The following is a 20661-nucleotide window of genomic DNA, read 5'->3' as shown; positions in this document are numbered from 1 at the left end:
AAACCAGGGAAACTGAGTTTCTCAACACAATAGCAGAGATTCTCGTCTTAAATACTGTCTTCAGCTAAAGACAAAGGAGGATGTTGCGGGTGGGGAGGGAGACAGAAGGGAGACAGAAATTACAGTAAACAAGGGTATGCAGATTTAAGTCTTCTCCTTCCATACTGAAAAGAGTTTTCACAGATAAGGCCATCCCTCCCTTCCCAATACAGAGAGGGAGATACCTTTACAAATGGAGATTTCCCTTATAAATGTAAATGTTTGTCTGGCAACTCTTTGCAGGGCCACCTAGAGAATGTGGCTAGGAAGAGACAGAATTTTTGATAACAGGGGCTTGTTGGTGCCTTTCCTATTGTAACATCTATTTTACATTATATTACAGCCATGATATGACAGTAACTTCTTCCGGGAACAGGTCTTCTATGTTAAATTCTTTAGGCAGTTAGTGGGAGGTCAAATGTCCCTCAGAGAAAATAATCAAAGTAAAGAGATATATTTCAGGGTGGTCAATTTTGATCTCCCACAGTCTTAATCAGCTAGAGTCTTTACATTCTAATTTATCTTCTTAAGGAAAAAAATAGTATAGATTTGAAATCCTCTGGGTTCTAATCATTCTGAATATCATATGGATTATTCCCTGATAGAATGGAGATCAGATGTCAGAGAGCTATAAGAGAAAGAGTTGATTGAGCTCATTTTACATCTCAATGCATCAGACATTCGAGTTGAAGGGGGACTTCAAGGTGGCAACAAAAGAAAGTGGCATTGATGGCATCTAATCAAAAAGGCTGTCACTCCTAGCACAGTTGAACTCTTCCTCCTACTTCTGCAACCAATCAAGGAAGAGAAGAAGTTGCCATGATGTGGCATTGAGAGTTACCCCCAAGTGATCGAGTTCACCCTTCAATGGAGAGCCTCAGAAAGTTTCCTTCCTTCAATAGCACATCTTACAAGTCAAAATATAAAGTCCAAAGCCCCAGGGCAAACCTCAGAAGCTCCGTAAGCAGCGGAGAAAGGTAAACCCTGGGGCTTAAAAGCCTGTGTGTTTACCACTAAGTATTATTTACACAATGGAAGGTGTGGAAGCAAATAACACTATAGCTGCAAATGCCCATCACCCATACTGCAAAGGGATCTGCCTTTTTTTAAAGTCTGAATCCAGATATCCACCCTGCCCCAACGTAATCCTTTGATTTCTCCCCTTGGTGGAAATTTCCTGTTTCTCTTGGAGAAAGATAATTCGATCTTGTTTTCATTGCTCTTTCTCCCAACAGGCTGCTGTAGAAAACACACACGCACGCGCGCGCGCGCACACACACACACACACACACACACACACACCCCGCACAAAAGGGTTTATAAAGATTTCTTTCACAGTCGCTCCTACCCAGCTCTTAAACTCAGAACCGATATGACTGATAGTGTGCCCCGATGAGCAGGTCCCAGGTCTGGGAAGGCAACCTCTACCCTATGTCTCCCTCTCCACCCACGACAACCTCTGACTCTTCACTCCACCTCTGAAAGAAAATGCGTTCCTCGCCTGCTTAGAAGACTCGGCAACTCGATCGATCTACTATGAAAAAGAAAAGAAAAATCGCAGCCTAGAGGCAGGTCTTGCGCCCCACCGCCGCAGGCTCTGTGGGCAAAGCCCAAGGGAAGGAACTAATTCCCAGTCTCGAATCCTCAGAGCCTAGGGCCCAGAAGGCGCTGGTCGGGCCTTTGCCATTGGTCCCCACCTCCTCTGCGCAGAGTCCTCCTCCCGCTCCCCACCAAGCCACACTAAGTGGCTTCTCGGAAGCGTTAGCAGATTCTGCTGAGCAGGAAGGGAGGAAGGGGTGGTGGGGGCAGGAGTGAGGTAAGGGAAGGGCTCTTCTGGCTGCAGGACACACACACACACGCGCCCCACCCACTGGGGTAGCCGTGGATGGGAGGTCGTGCGATCCCCTCCTCTGCCTTCTACTAGCACACTGTGGGGATGCTGCAGCATCGCCACCACGGCGCCCCTAGCTGGGTCCCCGCCCTGCGCCGCCCGCCGAGTGCAGGGTGGGAGGGAGGGAGCGTGGGGAAAGGGCGGAGAGGGAGGAGTGGAGGGAGGACCAGCGGCGCTGCTGCCCGCGGCGGGGCGGGGCTGCTGCTTCCCTGGGCGCGCCCCGGAAGGAGGGGCGCAGTCCCCGGGCGGGCCCTCGCCAGCGCTCCGGCGGCGGGTGTCTGGTTTCCAGTTGCGCCCGCTCGGCTGGCTGGGGCTGGGCTAGCTGGGGTGCCAGCGGCTGGTAGTAGCGGGCGCCCGCTGAGCAACAGGAGCCCAAAGAAAGAGGGAGAAGCGGCGGCAGAGAGAACGCCGGGGGAGAGAGGCCGGGAGCGAGGAAGGGTCCCTGAAGCCCACGCCCTTCCCTGGGGCCAGATTCTGCGGGTGCACTGGGTGGGCATGATCGGCGGGCGAGGTCGCAAGTAAGTGCCTTTTCTCTTGCTCCTCTGGTGTGGCGGGCAGGGAAGCCTCCAGTCTCTCGCCAGTGTTCGCCTCAACCGCCACACCCACCTGTGTCAGTTTTTCTCTGGGTTTTGGCCACCCGGCCTTACGCCACCTGGAAAGTAGGGGAGAAGCTGGGCAAGAGGAGCTGGGAAAGCAACTGTTCCCATTGTAAGGCCGGTCCTTTGCTGGTTTTGACCGTGTGAATTCGCTGCCAGATTCTGAAAATGTGGAAAGGAAAGGCAGCTATACCTGGTGGGTTACACTTTCTTTTTGTCTACGCCAGCAGAGTTGTTGGATGGGTTTAGGTTCCAGGGGCAGGTCGTATTCTTTATGAGCAAACAGCATGTGTTATATTTCCCATCTGCAAAGGTGAGTGTGCAGAATCAGCAGAGCTAATACTACCTGTGGGGAGAGCCAAGCAGCGCCGCACCCCTTCGGAGCACACAAACACAAATAATTGACAAGACCGCTTAGCCCCATTTCGGGACACAGTGTATTTTTTTCAAAAGAATAAGCATATTATAGGGAAATTCGGATGAGATTGAGAATCATTTTAACTTTTTATCGACTTCAACTGAAACTGTCATTTACCTTTAGAAAAATATAGATATTTTTAGTTGTATTAAAGACAATAAAAAGATCAAAGCAACATTACCAAACTAGAAACTTTAATGCCAACTTTTGTGATTATAGAAAACATTTTACTCATTATTTTAGTATTTTTTATTACAGTTGCAGCCGTTGTAGTCATTTACATCTCCTCTGAAGCTAAGAGCAATTTTTATTTGAGAGAGAATTGTATGAGAGAATTTATTTTATGAGAGAAGCTTAGGGGAGTTTTTAAAAAGCTCATTTCAATAAGATAAAGACCAAATAGCCATAAGTTTTTAAAAGAATGGTGGATTTTCAGTTTCTGCGTGTCAGTGTTGGGAGGTTCAGTTCTTTTCGGAAACACAATTAATGTTCTTTTCTATTTCTCCTGACATTGTTGTTTTTCTTTCTTTCTTTCTCTTGGTAATTTAAAATATATTTTCATGATTTTTACTTTAACATCAATAAAACCTATCTATATATAATCTGTAAACCAAATACAATTATTAGTCCATTTTATTGAAAAGTTTTCGAATTCTTTTTCCATTATTTTTAAAAATTTAAACGAGAACTCACTTTCTTAGAAACTACGGTAAGTAGGATTTTTGAAAATTTTTATTGATTATTTGAAAGCTAGTCTTGTCTGATCCCTGTGTATGGGATTATCATGACTGTTAGAATAGCTTATTCACAGCAAAATGGTAGACAAAATATGACATTTGATGTAATGAAATTGTGCCCTCTATTGAGGCAACTAATAATAGTTTTGCTTAATAATTTGTATTGTGTAGGTGTTTAAAATACCTGTCTGTTGGAGGTGCCCTTTTAGAAGTGAACCACTGTGCAGTCACGGGACACAGTGACGTATTTTTACAGAGGCGGGGTATAGGATCTGCCATGATTCCTATGGTGCGGGGCAGGGATTTCGGGGTACCTGATGCTTCTACAGAAAAAAGATGAGTCAGATCTGGCTCTCTGCCAAGAGCATCGTTGTGCCTCCTTGTGTCTCCTAGGACCCAGAGGTAATCATGGGAGCCCTCCTGTAGTAGTGCTTCTGTGTTTTTGCTACCTGTTGCTGAGGTGAGTTTTGGCAGCAATGAAAAAGTAAGAAATTCAGAGGTGGAATCGGTGGGGTCATATTTACCCTATTCAATATGACCAACCCACTTTCTCTTTGGCAAAGAAAGAAAATAGAATGTTGCATTTCGCATGAATAGTAAAAACTAATACTTATCTAATTTCTATTCCTATTATATGTGAAAAAGTGGGAAGTGCTGGAAAGATTTATATGGTATTTTTCTAATACAAGGCATGACTTTGTAAGGAAGCTTAAAGTTTTTTAATGTAAGTGGATCATTCTAAATGTTATAATCGTAATAATTTATGATTTTCCCTAAAACTGTCTCAGATCCTTTCCCCCAATCTTCATCATCTGAATAAATGGCTTTTCCATCCACCAAGTGTTGATTGCTCCCTCTTCCTCATGACAGCATTTCATCCCTATCCAGTCCATATTTAGATCTGTCAATCTTATCTCCCAACCATATCTCTATACAGTTATACTTCTCAGATATATCTCTTCCACCGTGTTTTCTGTATCCACACTGCCACCAAATTAGTTCAGACCATGATCATCATTTACCTAGATTCCTGCTACAGCCTTCACTTTAGTCTTCTGCTTCCATAGTTTGCTCCCTTGCAAGCACTCCCCATACAAAGCAATACCATCATGCCTTTCCTTAAAAACATTCATCAGCCCGTGACTGCGTAGCAACAAGGTGTAAATGCAGAAACACAGAAAGCCATCAACAACAAATTCCTTCCATTAGCATACAGATTTCTCTCTGAGCTGGCCCTTCTCTACAACCTCACTGAAACCATCTCCCCCTCGTTTATATGCTCCAGCCTCACTGGTCTTTTAGTACCTGGAACACCTGGAGTGATTTTACTCCATAAGGCCTTTCCAAATGCTGTTCCCAGTGCGGGGACTGTTCCTTCTACTCTTTGAACAGCTAGCTCCTTCTCAAACTTTAAATCTCAGCTCAAAGTTCTCTTCCTCAGAGAGATCATTCTTGATCACCGTGTCAACCGTAGGCTGTCATCTTTTAGTCTCGATCTTGATACCTTGTTTGTTTCCTTCATAGTGCTTATTATAGCATGCAGGTATTTTGTGGATTTGTATATCAAATGCTCCAAAGGAACAGAGACCAAGTCTTTATTGTTGACCAAGCTTCCAGAACAGTGCCTGGTATGAAGTAGTGGGGGGTTTCTAGATATTTATGTAAATAATAAAGTACAAAGATATGACATTTCTCCACAGAGCACATTAACCTAGTAAATTCATGCATTTTATGATTCAATTTCCTTTCTATTTATTGAGCATTTGGTACATTTACAATCCTGCACTATGATTTTGAGGAGGTAAAATTAAAATATTCTGAGATATATTCCCATCTTTCAGCAGTGTAGGCAATAATGTGTTCAAAGGTAGGTAGATTATAATACATTCTTAGAAAGGCAGTGACCACACTGGATTAAAATATATGTTAAAGAAAAATTGGAGTATTTTTGCCAAAAAATTGGCATAAGCCAATATGACTTTAGTATGAATGACTCCTAATATACAATGATGACCTTATTAAGTTTAAATCTGTATCCTTTTACCAAGAATTTGAAGGTCACTCAGTAATCACCAAATTTAAAATATTGTTTTGTCATAAATATGGGTACTTGAGTGAGCTCAGTTGATGAAACATGAAGCTGAATCCATAGATCCATTGCCTACATGCTGTTTATTCCAGGCTCAAGGGGCAAATTATCTCACAAATCCAAAGTGTTCGCTAAGGAAGGCTCAGAGAGACACTGGGCTAATCCATGAAGACCTATCACTATTATTGGGGGCAGAGAGGGCTTCAAAATTCATTCTAGTTAATGATGGTATCATATTTATACTAGAACTTATACACACACACTCACACATACACACACTTTTTGTGGCAATAAGTCCCCCCCCTATTTTCTTGAGACTGTACTTAAAGATATTAAACAAACAAGTAGTTTTGCTATTAACATTTGGTTGAAAATTTAGCCTTCAGTTAGGCGACCTGCTTTGATTAGTGATATTTTTTTATCTAGTAAGTGACCTGCCACACTTTTGGTTTTTTTTTTTTTGTAAAGAATTTGGCAATCCTGTTTCTTCTTGAAGGACTAAACCATCTCATGAATTGTCACCAGGGATTTCATTAGATTTGCTGTTAAGGTGATGTGTTGTGGTTGTTGTAATGTGTTGGAGTGCATCTGTGTCCTAATTGAAGATGGCCCTCCATTTTAGGTCACAAATTAGCTAATTTATTCTTATACAGAGGTATTACAGCTTCCTTCTTCAGAACTACGTAGAGTTAGATTACCACTTAAGATGGCAAGGTCTTAATAAAATGGATATTATAAAGTTGTACAAAAATAATTTTCATATGAAGATTTATGGGAGAGTATTCATGGAATGTGTAGAATACTTTTGTGGAATATGAGAGAACAGTTTTGGTGTCTTGCCATCCTGCAAAGTGAAATTTCTTCATTGAAGGTTTAACTTACTCTTCCCTCTCGGTATAGCTAGAAGGAAATGGCTTTAGGCAACACGGAAAGCCATCAGCTCTTGGCAGCTAAACGAGGAATGAAATTTGGAGGAATGAAACCCTTCTGGGTGGTAAGGAAAAATGCCAGACCATGATAAAGAGGGGAAGGAGGAGGGAATGCCTTGAACAGTGCCAATAAACATAATCTGCCACAGGCAAATTTGAGTTGACCTTATATATAGGATGAAATTATTTGATATCTTTTTAGCCCCACTGAGAAAAGACTTCTTTCTTCTTTTCTCTTTAAAATAACAACTGTATTTTTTGTGAAAACATGCTGTTATTGCTTCTTTTAGATATAGGAAATGGAATACCTCTGGGTTTTTAAAGTGATGTAACAGGGAGCCAAAAATGCCGTATATTGTTATTAAAATATACCATTACTTTAATTGTAATTTCGTTGCTATTCATTTTATGATTTCCTTTTGTTGTGTCAAGTGTTTGAGAGACTGCTATTTATTGATCATAAATTTCTTTAAAATGTCTCCTTGGATTTTTTACAAAGCTTTCTGAGTCATTTATCAAAATACGATAAAACTCTAATTGCACCTATGATTGTTCACTTGGAGATTTAAAGGGAGAAAGTACATTTACAATGTCATTAACCTACCATCTCTGCCCTGCAATGAATGCCTTTTTCTTTCCTTTTTTCTCTTTCTTCTTCTCTTCTACATCTCATCTTCTAAATATTTGAAATATATGCCAGTAATACAAATTTTGCTTCACTATTAGGTGAAACTATTAATACAAATAATTGGAAAATTGAATAGAAGAATATTGAAAGAAGAATAAATAAGATTAGACAGATGCATTAAAATATAAGTACAAAGACATTTCTACAGAGATTTTTTAATCAAATTTTCTATGCATTATATGCCAAACTAGACTTCCTATGTCATCTGATTGAGTTTAAAAAATAGGGGTGATTTCACTAGATGTAGTGTCTGTCAACTGTACTAGTTGCTCATAAACTATGTATCTTAGAATCTAATGTTATCTAAAAATATGTCATCTTCTTGAGGACCTATAATGTAGAAATTCAAAAAAGAAGAAAATGTAGATATTCAAGTCCAGACAGAAAAGTAAAACGAGATAATGCTAGAAATGTTATATGATAATAAAATATCCATTTATGTTTTGATTTAAACTCCACTAAATGATTATTTTTTCAAGTCCAATGGGCAGTGCTTCCTTTAGGGCTTAGGGTAAGTATAATTTATTAACTGTATGCACACTTTGAATAGGATAAGTAGAATATTTCATTGGTAAATTATGCCTTCACTTTCTCTGGGTGATGATCTAAAGTTATTAAATCTAGGTAAACACTATGGGACCAATCTTTATAGATGATCCTTTCATGGAATGAAATATTACAAAGTTTAAGTGATGATTTTTTCCTCCTTTAACATAATACGTATTCTTGTTACCCTGGACAAACTTGGCTCACGGTAATTCAGGTAAGAAGAAGGGAAATGACATCCTTAGGGGTCAACTGGGAACAAGGTTCTTAGAGTTCTATGAGATCACCCAATAAACTTTCAGGAATGAATGTTTGTGGAATGGTTATGCAGAGAAGCTCTTTGAAAATTCATATTACATCCCTACTATATTTCAGAATCTTTGTAAGATATTTTTATGAAGTGTTAAAATCACAGGGGAATAAATTTGTATTCATATTAGTGTAGTGAAAAAGTGTTTTTTAGATATTTCCTTTGCTGAACATGTGGTCTAAGTTAAATACTTTAACTTCTCAAATGCAATTTCATTGTCTGTAAAATTGGTAAGGTCTATTTCTGAGGGTTGCTGTACAAATTAGGTTAAATACATATATATATTCAAAAAAGCCATTTTAATATCTCACACATGAAAAAGAGGTGTTCAATAATGGTAGCTAGACATTTGGTAACAGTATTTATAACCAAAATGTATTCTGAGTATATTTTGAATAAAAATAGTATAATATCTAAAGTTCATCATTGTTACTTTGAATTCTATTTCTATGAATACTAATAATGCAGTTTCCCCTGACTATTTTAAAGACAACTATAGTTACACATCTCTAATATAGGACCATTCCATTCTGAGCTCTTTATAACACTGTTGGTAAAGTTGTCAGTTATAGGTTATCACAAATAGTTTATACGAAGTATCTAAAAACTTACCAGTAGGAAAACATGGGAGAGGCGTTCAAAAATCGAATTTGTTAACTGTCCAGTTATATCTTGTTCATGTTTTTGAACCTGCTCTATCAGAATTCTGCATTGATGGAGAGCATTTCAATAGAGGAATTGAGGTGCCAGATGTGCTATTAGTGCATCTTAAGCAACTAATATCTGCTTTGATAGGAAATTTTTTAAAAAGCATATAATGAAATTTCTCATTTACGTATGAAATCAAACTTGCTCCAGTAATTCAATTAGGAATTTAACTTTGAATTTTTAAATCAGCAAATAAGATATCTGAGCCTGAGGGAAGTATTTGCCAATCTGTCCATTTACTTTATTTCATTAGTGGTACATTAACAAAAATCAGAATCTTGTAAAACATATTATCAAATTAAGGGTAATAATTGAATCATTTTTATTTATTATTTTCTTTAGCAATCCACATTTTTCCTCAGTTACCAAGAATAACAGACTATGTGTTGCAAGAGGTGGGCCAGGGCAACATCATGAAGACAGAAAATGAATATATAACAGGTACACTGCCATAAGGGGAAATATAGACAGCACAATTTACGTCATGGTAATATTACTGATAATAACATTAATTTAACAGCTTCATATATGGAAGTCTCATTTTTGCGAAGCAGTATGGTAACAGATTTGCAAATGCTCCTTTTAAATCCCCGCAACCACCCTTTGAGGTGAGAACACTAAGGCTCAGAAGTTACCTAACCTTCCCAAAGACTCACAGTGATCACTAAAACTGAGTGACATACACATTATTTTTAAAGGAAAGAAAATCTTATTCATCCCAAGAATACACTTGCACATATGCCACAGAGGTATACCTGGGGGTTATGTTACCAAGGAGTTCACAAACGCCTTTTGATCCATAGTGGAGCTGAAATAATCTATATTTGCAATTAAATGTAGCAAGCTGTGTAATTATAATACTAGAGGATAATAAAAAGAAAGATTGAAGATTGTTAAATGTTGATCTTGAATACTGATTCTTTGGGAGTGCCTTTGTGTTAAACTGAAATTTAGGTGGAAGTTTGAAGACATTATGACATTATGAAATGTATCTATACATTTAAAGTGTTTTTGAGGTTGTTTTAGAAGTTGGCTGACTTTGGTTTCCTGGCCTAGGGGTGTCGTTGTACTACTCTGACTTGACTTGGCCACAAATAGAATATTTTGTTTGTTTTATTATGAGGGGATCGAAACAGGAAAAAGGACTTTCCCAAGGTAGACAAGAGTTGAAAGAAGAGGAGTAGTGTAAATAAAAGAGATATGTGCATGAAATGTCATTCAGCTATGAGTGATGAAATGGAGAACACACAGAGAATGAAGTTGCACATATGAGATCCTGGGTGTTAGGGAGTGGAGAAGTAGCGAAAGCAAGGAAAGAAGAAGATGGTGTTCATCTAAAGCGTTCTTATGTCTTAGAAGTTAAGAATATAGACTTTGTTTTTTTTGTGTGAGGAATATCAGCCCTGAGCTGATCCGTGCCAATCCTCCTCTTTTTGCTGAGGAAGGCCCGCCCTGAGCTAACATCTATTGCGAATCCTCCTCGTTTTTTTTCTTTTTTTCTCCCCAAAGCCCCAGTAGATAGTTGTATGTCGTAGTTGCACATCCTGCTAGTTGCTATGTGGGACGCCACCTCAGCATGGCTGGACAAGTGGTGCACCGGTGCGTGGCCGGGATCCGAACCCGGGCCACCAGTCGTGGAGCGCACGCACTTAACCACTAAGTCACGGGGCGGGCCCCTGGGCTTTCTTAATTAGAGGAGTACAAATTCTTTTAGTACCACAAATTGATATGCTCAAATGTAACCTAACGCATAGTGCTTGTCACAAAGAGTCAGTAATTTATGTCAATTAAAGTGTTTCCTTAACATCGATGATTCAAGGTGTTTACTCTTAAGGGTTTTAAAACTTTTTTGGAAAATTAATTTATTTTACATTGCACATAATAATTTTCTAATGTAAATGATTTTCTTTTAATATCTATTATCTACTTAGACACTCTACTTTGAGTGGGATATAAAAACCACAGGAAATTCGACTCCTGAGTTCTATGATATGTCTCAATCTGTTCTAATGATTGTGGATTGGCAGCTAGTCCACTAGACAGTTCAGGTTTCAAGGACAGAAACCACAGCTTGTTCATACTGGTATCCCTGCATGGTGCCTTACATGCAGTCATTCTTTTTTTTTTTTTTTTCTTGTGAGGAAGATCAGCCCTGAGCTAACATCCATGCCAATCCTCCTCTTTTTGCTGAGGAAGACCAGCCCTGAGCTAACATCTGTTGCCAATCCTCCTCTTTTTCTCCCCCAAAGCCCCAGTAGATAGTTGTATGTCATAGTTGCACATCCTTCTAATTGCTGTATGTGGGACGCCGCCTCAGCATAGCCAGACAAGCGGTGCATCGGTGCCTGCCCGGGATCCGAACCCAGGCCGCCAGTAGCAGAGTGCACACACTTAACCGCTAAGCCACAGGGCCGGCCCCCATGCAGTCATTCTTAATACGTATTTGCTGAAAAAGTTATTGCACAACTATGCTCAATTTTTATTAAAAAATATCTCTTTTTTACTGAAACTTACTTTCTAAGGATGGAGAAGGAATAAGTTAACAAGGATTTAGTAATTATGCTTCTCAAACGTAGCTTTTTATCATTACTAGATCTTAATGAAAGAGTCGTATTTCTTATTTCTTCCTCAGGAAAGGAACAGCACTCTTGCTTATTTTCTGGAACCCACAATTTAGGTTCACCAATTCTAGATGACAATGTTTAGCCTTCTTTGCATAGGAGAGCCAAAATATTTTAACATGTACTCAATTGATGCATTACAAAGGCTGAAGCTCAAAGCCTGTCTTAAAAATGAGAGTTATCTGTCGAGGATTTGCGTAAGAGGTGGACTGGCAGTCAGATGGTAAAAAAAAAAAGTTAGAACTAAAATTTCCAAGTGGTTTGACCTGCGCTGGTGATCAATCATTAAGCCCTATCTGGTTGGCCTCCAAAATGTGTAGGTCAGGAGTTGGCATCCAAGTTGGTATCAATGCCATTGAGGTTTGTGGGGAGGGAGAACCTGGCAGAGATCCCGAGGGTAGTGGTAAAGAGATGCTGAGTTGGTCCAGGTCATTCCTAGATCTCTCAGCATCACTGTTCTCTGCATTTATATGTTTTCTGAAATTTAACAGTAATTCCTTCTTTCCCTCCCCCTTCCTTTATTCACTCCCTCCCTTCAGCAAGTATTTATTGAGTAGCTACCATCACTATTGTAGACACTGTAGATACAGCAGTGAACAAAACATCGAGGTTTCATGCTAGTTCTGAGACAGAGAATGAGTAAATAAACAAATATTCACCCCATCTGTCCTTGTATTATAACATGTGCTGTGAAGAAACATTCAGCAGGACAGAGAGAATTGAGGGAAGGAGGCATTATTTAATAATGGTGGTTAGAAAAGCCTTTTGGAGGCGATATTTGAGCAGAGAACTGAAGGAGGTTAGAAAGTGAGGGAGCTAGCTAAGCAACAGGAAAATCATTCCAGTCACAAGGAGCAGCAATTGCAACAGACTTAAGGCATAGTTGATGTGTTTGTGGAACAGCAAGGAAGTCAGTGTGGCTGAAGCACATAGGGCAAGGTAGAAAGTAGTTGAAGATGAGGACCTTTTCTTAATTTGGGAAGATTACTAAGTCTGCCTAGGGGTCTGTATGATGAGCCAGTGCTATAGTGACTGGCGTGGGACAAACTTGGACGGAGGTAAAGTGTGCGTTTTTTTTTTTTTGGATCCCATTCTGGACATGGGTACCACACAATCCAAATAAACAATTGGGAAACTCCTAATTTCCATACAAAATTAATCTTTGTGTCATTTTTTTGTGATTTGTATGTAAATGTTTTATATTCTCTTCCCATCTGCAGTGGATTAGATTCTTGAAAGCCCTTATTACCAGTTGAGGAAAAAAGGGCTAATATGACAGAGGTTACAATTGAGAGTAAGCTCTTTACATGCTTAAATTCTGGAAACTAAAATATGATGAGAATACAGTAATATTTTGCATATTTTGATTAATTTTTATATCTATTGTACAATTATTTCCCATGAAATAGTGGTATTGTATGGATATGAAGGAGTACTGCCTGGCAAAATAGATACCAGGGAAGCACACCTATATCCTGTCAAGGTTGACCCACTCTAACTGCTGTGACTTTGATGTCCTACTGACTCTCTTCCTTACAGTTTCCAGGAAATTTTTGTGCATTAAAAAAAAAGTTTTACTGTGGTAAAATAAACATAACATAAAATTTACCATTTTAACCACTGTTAAGTGTACAATTCAGGGGCATTAAGTACATTCACATTTTTGTGCAACCATCACAACCATCCATCTCCAGAACTTTCTCATCATTCCACAGTGAAACTCTGTACCCATTAAATCATAACTCCTCATTCCTTCCCCTCCCCCCAGTCCCAGGTAACCAACATTCTATTTTCTCTCTCTATGAATTTGACTATTCTAGGGACCTCATATAAGTGGAATCATGCAATATTTGTCCTTTTGTGTCTGGCTTATTTCACCCAGCATAATATTTTTAAAGTTCATTGATGTTGTAGCATGTATCAGAATTTCCTTCCTTTTTAAGGCTGTTTAATATTTCATTGTATGTATATACTACATTTTTTAATCCATTCATCCATCGATGGACATTTGGGTTGTTCCTACCTTTTGGATGTTGTGAATAATGCTGCTATGACCATTGGTGTACAAATATCTGATTGAGTCCCTGCTTTTAATTCTTTTGGGTATATACCCACAAGTGGAATCGCTGGATCATATGATAATTCTGTGTTTAATTTTTTGAAGAACTGCCATGCTGTTTTCCACAGCGGCTGCACTATTTTACATTCCTCCTAGCAACACGCAAGGGTTCCAATTTCTTCACACCCTGGCTAACATTTTTTTTTTTTTTTTAATAATAGCCATTCTACTCGATGTGAAGTGGTATCTCATTGTGGTTTTGATTTGCATTTCCCTAATGATTAATGACGTTGAATATCTTTTCATGTGCTTACTGACCATTGGTATATCTTCTTTGAAGAAATATCTGTTCAAGTCCTTTGCCCATTTTTGAACAGGGTTGTTTGTTTTTGTTTTTGAGTTGTAGGAGTCCTTTATATATTGTGGATATTAAGCCTTTATCACACATATGATTTGCAAATATTTTGTCTGTTCTCTGGGTTGCCTTTTCACACTCTGATAGTGTCCTTTGATACAGAAGTTTTTAATTTGGATGAAATCCAATTCATCTATTTTTTCCTTTTGTTGCCTGTGTTTTTGATGCCATGTCCAAGAAATCATTGCCAAATCCAATGTCCTAAAGGTTTTCCCATATGTTATTATAGTTTTATAGTTTTAGCTCTTATGTTTAGGTGTGTTATCCATTGGTGATTTTTTTTTCCCCATTCCTGTAGACATTATTGAGTCTAAGAGTCTCCAACCCACTTTCATTCATCACTCCCAGAGGTCTGGTTTTTAGTTCAAATACTCCTTACTCTGAAAATTCACCTTCTTTTTCAATAACTCCCATCTCGTTTTTTTTTTTTTCTTGTGTGCTAGGATTAAAATTCTTGAATTGTTGGAAGAATACACTAGCAACTTAGGGAGATTCCTCATGTGGAAAGAATGTTATATATTCATGTTCTCCTACTCTCTGATTGGATTCATTCGTCCTTTGGACCAATCCTATTATTGAAAAATATTTGGGTTTGGTCCCTTCAGCTGTGGTCTAGGAATTCTGATTCTTTTCTAACTAGTTAATAGATTCAGGAACTCTTTATGTTGTGATCCTAAGTATTAGAGGATATAGTTACATAGAGCAAGAATTCTATCCTACTACAGTTACAATCCCCTCCAACCCTAGTGCAATGTTTTAAACAGAATGGATACTCAATAATACTTGAGTGAGTAAACAAATGAGTAAATGAAAGAAAAAGAAAGACTATTTTGTTTCCTTAAGTGTTCAGTAGACCAATGACTTCTGCTATGTAGAATCTTAGATTCATTTTAATAAAACTTGTTCAAAAATCTCCTTTCCCCTTTCTCTTAATTCTTAGTGAAGACACTAATTTTTTAATCAACTTTGTTGGAAGTGTTTTTAAAAGAGTTTGCTACGGAGAACGGAAATTTGAAGATTAGAGTTTGTACCACAAATACTTGTTGTTCCATTAGACAGTCCTTGTGGAAGTTAAGTCTCATAGGCAGCACCTTTTCCCCTTGGGTAGCTACCAGCAAATGAAAAATGGTGACTATTTATGAAAACTCAAGGTCACCAAGGACAGTTTATATTGTCATGAAAATAGGACATTTTTTCTAAACAAAATATCTTTTTGTTTATAAGCAGTTCAATGCATTAATTAGAGCAATAGCCAAAAGAAATAAAGCCTATAAATAAAAGTTAAGCACTCTTGTCATTGAATTGTATACTCTTTTTCCTAAATATTCACCTTATCTCAGAATCCAAGTCTCCTGGTCAGATATCTACTAGAATATAAATTTCAGAAAGGATAGGCATTATTTTCTTCCCGTTTACTTATTACTCTGTGGCCACTATCTAATCTGGAATTTTCTCCACTATTCTATGCCTGTTTACATCTATTATGAGATTCTGAAAATCTTGTCTCAAAATGGTAGAAGGTAAGAAATACTATCATACATTTAATTCACCCCTTTTTTAAAATAACCATACCCTTCATCTTATGAATATCTTTTAAATAACAATAAACTCAAAAGAGAAAACATTTTAAACAATATTATTTGGATCATCATATTTCCAGATTAAGGTCAGGGCTACTAAATGCTCTGTCATAATTATAGCCTGTAGTTCCAAGAGGGAGTAGAGAAGTATGAAACACAGGAAGTTCCTCTGTTGATGAACATAGTAGTTTGCAAAGGCTTGTTTGTAAGTTCATATGATTTATTCCATAGTACTTTACCATCCCTGGATGAATTTCCACTAAATAAGCTGTTTCTTTAGAATCATAAAACCTCCTTCCTCTGCCGATATACACTCTAAAACAATGTCTACACCAAAAATCTTATAAGTGGATGACAACTTTTCTTGATAATTTCCACAAATATTCCAAAGAATTCCTTGGCATGCATGTTACTTAACTCACTTGTTCTGATATTGAATTAAAGGGCCTTGAGTCTGTTGAACCATTCTTGGCCTGCCAGGAATATTTCATCAGCAGCTGTCACTATGCTTGGATTTTACCTTCTTGAATGAATACATAGCCTATTCTTGCTTTAGCATTAAGTTCTGGAGCGTCCACTACTAATGAAGAAAAATCATCTGACCCATGCTAGAACATTTTCCCTTTAAGAAAAAAAACGTTTCTTTGTGTCTTTCTGGCTATTGCCTAGGTTCAGCATTTTTAACCTATTGCATGACCCTGCTCAGTCCTAAAGAATCATTTCTGCTATGAGATGATTCATCTTTTATGCTCTTGCCACATTCCTTATTTTCTTACACTTTCAATTATTTTATTATTTCTACTTTGGCTTCAATCATATTCCAATTTTTTGGTTATTAAATGTTTCAACACTCTCAGTATGTTTGCATTTAACAAGCCTGGTGGACTTAATAATTTTTGTCACCACTTAAAAACAATGCACACATATATTAAGCCTTATGTTGGCGGGGACTGAATGACTATGTGACATATATCGCCATCTGTTGGTAGAAAGCAGTGTAGTCTTGGTTTTGCAATGATCATAGATTCGTTTTAATCTTTAAAATATGCTAAATTAAAATCTCCTTAAGAAGAAAAGTTTCTGTGTTTGCAATACAAACATTTATCCATTTTGAAGTAACCAAATTTATTCTCCTTCCTTAAGAATATTAGATGTGCAAAATCAATTTATAAGAAAGTTGATAAAAATCACTAATAATAATTGTTAGAATTTTTTTTGCACTTAAAATGTATCAGGAAATGTGCTAAGAGAATGGTTAGAATGTATTGTGCACTTAAAGTGTATCAGGAAATGTACTTAATGATTAAAATGCAGTGTCTCATTTTTTCCTTTAGAATGACCTTAGGATAATCATTTTCATCCCGGTCCTACAATGCAGAAACCAAGCTTTAGAAAGATTAACTTGCCCAAGCACACAAGCAAGTAAGCAGTAGAGATGGGTGGAACCCAGGTCTGTCTCACTCTGGAGCCACAAACTTAACAACTATGTTATGCTCTCTTCCTATTTTACTGCAGACCTAGATTTTAGATTAAAGCCATAAATAAGTTAGGAAAATGAAATAAAACAGAAGTAACGAATATTCTCCATTTAAGATTTTAATAAGGTTTTATTTTTAATGACCAACTCATGGTTTATCATTTAAAATTGCAGTATATATAGGGAAAATGGATAATAATATTGCTAATATTTATTTAGCCTAGGCACTGGGGTAGGCACTTTACAGAAACCGTTTCTATTCTACCTAATGACCTTGTAAGTGAGATACTTTCCTCATTTTACTTATGAGGAATTTGCATAATTCCACAGAGATAGTTATGTTATAATCAGGGAATTCAAACCTAAATCTGCCCGGCACCAAAGCTATTTTGCCCTTTCTCCTAAACCCTGTTGATGTTTTGGAGGAAGTGGATACGTGCATAATCGAAGAGTGGAAATGCACTCTCTGTGTAACACTTTATAAAAAACTGGAGGACCTCTTCTGCAGCCATACTTTAGTGACTCTAGAGGTCATCTACGTCTGTGATGGTTTTGTGCTCTCAGGAAAGGGTGGATTCTGACTAATAGAGAAGATTTAATGTGAGCTAAGAAATATTTTTCCTTTTTCCTCATACATCATGTATAGATGAGAATACATGAATTTTTCTATCAAAAATTTCAGATATGCCAGCAATCATTGACAATAACCTTTATTTCCCCCAAAGTAATATGCTTCTTGAGATTATAAACTTTAATTTTTTGTAAATTTGAGGAATACTATATTTTGTACACCCATACAAAAAGACAATGTCTATCTTAAAATATAACAAAGGTAATCATTACAGGGTGTTATGAAAGACTTAGATCACAATGTTTTGATAATTTTTCTTATTAAAGAATCTAGAAATAAATCCCTGGCTATCCATGTACCACTTTAAATATAAAGTTATCACATACAACATTAAGGTTTTTTGCATACCAATTGTTCCAGTACCATAAAATGCCATAAAAACTCTTTGAGTGATTTTAGGACATGGAATATTGACTTACTCTTTTGAAGCAATTAGACGAGTGTTGGTCATACCCCAAATTATGCATCTCTAAGAAATAATCATTTTAAGAATTTTTAATATGATTAGCATGGTGCTAGATATGAGGGATGCAATGGTAAGATTTCAGCAATCAGGAAAGTACTTAATTAAAATGATTGATTACTTATTTATTGATTATTATATTTAATTTATAGATGATATGCTTAACTTTAGAGGCTCTAAAGTAGGTAGCCAGATCAGCCATTTTTCTTATGATTGTATACTTTGTTTTTATGATCTAAAGAGGAGATATTAAGAAAAGGAGTCATAGCATATAAAGATGACAATTAACTTATAAATTTACTGCAATCCCAATGAAAATAAAAATAGGATTTTCACCCTTTGAAATTAGATAACCTGAGTCTAGTTAGCTAGGACAATATACACAAGAAAGAGTAATATCTGATAGGACTAACCCCATTAGATATTAAATTATTTTATAAAACTAGAGTAATTAAAATGATATGGTATTGGTACAATACATAGCTCAGTGGAAGAAACTATAGTGTCCAGAAATAGACATAATTACATATGAGAATTATAAAGATGGCATCTCAAATAGATAGGAGGAAATATTAGTTAATAGGTATCATTGGGACAATTGAATAGCCACGTGGATAAAGATAAATTCGGATCGCTACAACTTAATCCAAGATACATTTTAGATGAATCAAATATTTAAAATATAAAGTATAGACCAGGGCCGGCCCCGTGGCTTAGCAGTTAAGTGCTCGTGCTCCGCTGCTGGCGGCCCGGGTTGGGATCCCGTGTGCGTACCAATGCACCGCTTCTCTGGCTATGCTGAGGCCGCGTCCGACATACAGCAACTAGAAGGATGTGCAGCTATGACATACAACTATCTACTGGGGCTTTGGGGGGAAGAATGAATAAATAAAATTTAAAAAAAAATTTAAAATATAGACCACAATGAAGAAGAAATGTTACTAGAAGAAAACAGGATTTTTTTCAAAATCTTGAAATAGAAACTTTTTTCTAAGGTAATGTAAAACATAATAGCCATTAGAGAAAGGATTGGTGAATTCAATTTAATAAAAAAGTACAGTCATGAGCTGCATAAGTGACGTTTGGTCAATGACGGACTGCATATACAGTGGTGGTCCCATAAGATTAGTACCATATAGCCTCGGTGTGTAGTAGGCTATACCATCTAGGATTGTGTAAGTACACTCTGTAATGTTTGCACAAGGAGGAAATCTCCTAACTATGCATTTCTCAGAACGTATCACCATCGTTAAGTGACATATGACTGAAAATGCTGTGAAGAGTAAATATCACCATAAACCAAAAGAAATGAAAAACAGCAAACTGATAAAAATATTTGTGTCTTATACCACAGACAAGAGCTAATTTCATTATTATATTAGGAGTTCCTAAATTAATAAGAACAGATGAATAGCCCATTATAAAATTGAACAAAGACTATGTACAGAGAGTTCACAGAAAAGGAAGCACAAATGGTTTCTAAGGATAAGAAAAGATCCCCAGCCTCACTCATAAGAGAAAATGCAAACTGAAACAATGGAAAGTTATCATTTCCCACTTTTTAAAATGCAAAGAAGAAAAAATTTTATAAAACTTTGTGTTGAAGTTGTGTGCAAACAATCCTTGACACATTCTTTGTGGGGAGTATGAATTGGTAGAACCTCTATGAAAAGTAATTTGGCAATATTATCTTTTTCCAAATTAAAAATGCAGATACGATTATGACCCAGCAATTTCACCGTCAGGCATTTGTCTCACAAATATAACTCCACATTGTAAAGCTATGTATGAGGAGATAATCATTGTAGTTTTGGGAAACAACCTAAAGACTCTATAAGGGGGAATGGCTGAATAATTTTGGCACATCTGTAAAATAGATATTTAAGAAGCTCTTGTAAAAAGAGGTGGTGGCTCTATACATACTAAAATGGAAATATTTCCAGGTTATATTTTTAAGTGAAATACAAAATGTAAAGGTATTATTTATGTGAAATATAGGGTATTATTTATGTGAAAAGTTAACAGGCATATATATGTTTATAAAATCGTATAGATGGATACACAGGGGATTGGTACCGGTGGTTCCCTCCAGGGTAGGAATCTGGGTGGCTGGGAAACAAGGGAGAGAGGGAGAAATACTTTTCATTATACATACTTTTGAGTTTTATGGCTCTATTTATTCTCCAAAAATAAATATATGAATGCAATTTAGGGAAAAAACGAGAGTCGTAAACCTGCAGTTTGGGCCCAGCTATTCAATTTGAAAGTGTTCTCGGAGTTACTAACTGCTCTGAAGCTCAGGATTATAATCAAATAATGCGTCCTTAAAAATATGTATGGAGGGGCTGGCCCGCTCGCGGAAGCAGTTGGGTGCGGGCGCTCAGCTGCGGTGGCCCGGGGTTGGCCAGGTCGGATTCTGGGCACGCCCCAGCGCACCGCTTGTCAAGCCATGCTGTGGCGACAT

General features: G+C 37.4%; 1 protein-coding gene and 1 pseudogene across 3 annotated transcripts in view; one reads left to right on the top strand and one right to left on the bottom strand.

Moving 5' to 3' along the window:
* Nucleotides 1-1506: 1506 nt before the first annotated feature.
* On the bottom strand, nt 1507-2815 carry LOC147916292 (uncharacterized; annotated as a pseudogene).
* The window catches only part of SCN9A (sodium voltage-gated channel alpha subunit 9), a 164904-nt gene continuing 146458 nt past the window's right edge, over nt 2216-20661 (top strand). For all 3 annotated transcript variants that reach the window (XM_004428235.3, XM_004428233.3, XM_087435336.1), the window contains exon 1: nt 2216-2448. The gene's annotated coding sequence lies outside the window, so the exon portion shown is untranslated. The remainder of the gene's footprint in view (nt 2449-20661) is intronic.

Source organism: Ceratotherium simum, chromosome 9 (genome assembly GCF_057802395.1).
Source record: "Ceratotherium simum simum isolate JZ-2026a chromosome 9, ASM5780239v1, whole genome shotgun sequence".
NCBI lineage: Eukaryota > Metazoa > Chordata > Mammalia > Perissodactyla > Rhinocerotidae > Ceratotherium > Ceratotherium simum.
This window is presented reverse-complemented; position numbering and strand designations above follow the sequence as displayed.